The following is a 753-nucleotide window of genomic DNA, read 5'->3' on the forward strand; positions in this document are numbered from 1 at the left end:
GAGCACTCAGAGTCAGTTGGTGAGCCTCCTTGCTTTCCGGAGAATCCATTTGGTTATGTTTTGTTTTATTGCTTTTGGTTATTTCAATTGTTAGGATGATCGAGGGTCTTGTCCCAACATCTCCTTAGTATCTAAAGGCTTCATAGTCAGTTAGATATGAGTTCTTTAGTCTTAATATTTAAGTTGTTTGATTTAAAGACTTCAGTTACCATTTTGGCTAAGTTGAATGTTATTTTCTAAACATTCTTAGTTTATCTATTAGACAAATTTTTTTTAGATTGTATTTAAGCACATTTTCTATGAGTAAGTCTTCCACTAAGAGTCTAGCTAGGCCAAGGGTTCGCTTGGGACCAACAATGGTTCTTGAGTGCCAATCCCGCCCAGGGTGTAGGCTCGGGGCGTGACAAACTTAGTATCAGACCCCAGAGTTTAAGAGTCCTAGAGAGTCTATGAAGCCATGTCTGTAGAGTCTAGTTATCAGTGTGAAGCGCGCCACATCTATAATTAGGAGGCTGCAACATTTAGGAACCATCTCACTTCTTTCAGATTTATTTCGTACGATAGAGTTAATCTCTATAAAGTTTCTTTCTAACTCGTGCTTGTGAGTGTCTTTAGATCATGTCTCCACGAAGGGCTGTCAGAGGTCGTCCCACCAGAAGGAATGTTGAACCACAGGAACAAGGGGTACCTAATGCACTTGAATTGCAACCCCAAGGAGAGGTCACCAATGTTAAATTCCGTAAAGCTATCCAG

The sequence above is a fragment of the Solanum tuberosum genome, unplaced genomic scaffold (assembly GCF_000226075.1).
Source record: "Solanum tuberosum cultivar DM 1-3 516 R44 unplaced genomic scaffold, SolTub_3.0 scf00981, whole genome shotgun sequence".
Taxonomy (NCBI): Eukaryota; Viridiplantae; Streptophyta; class Magnoliopsida; order Solanales; family Solanaceae; genus Solanum; species Solanum tuberosum.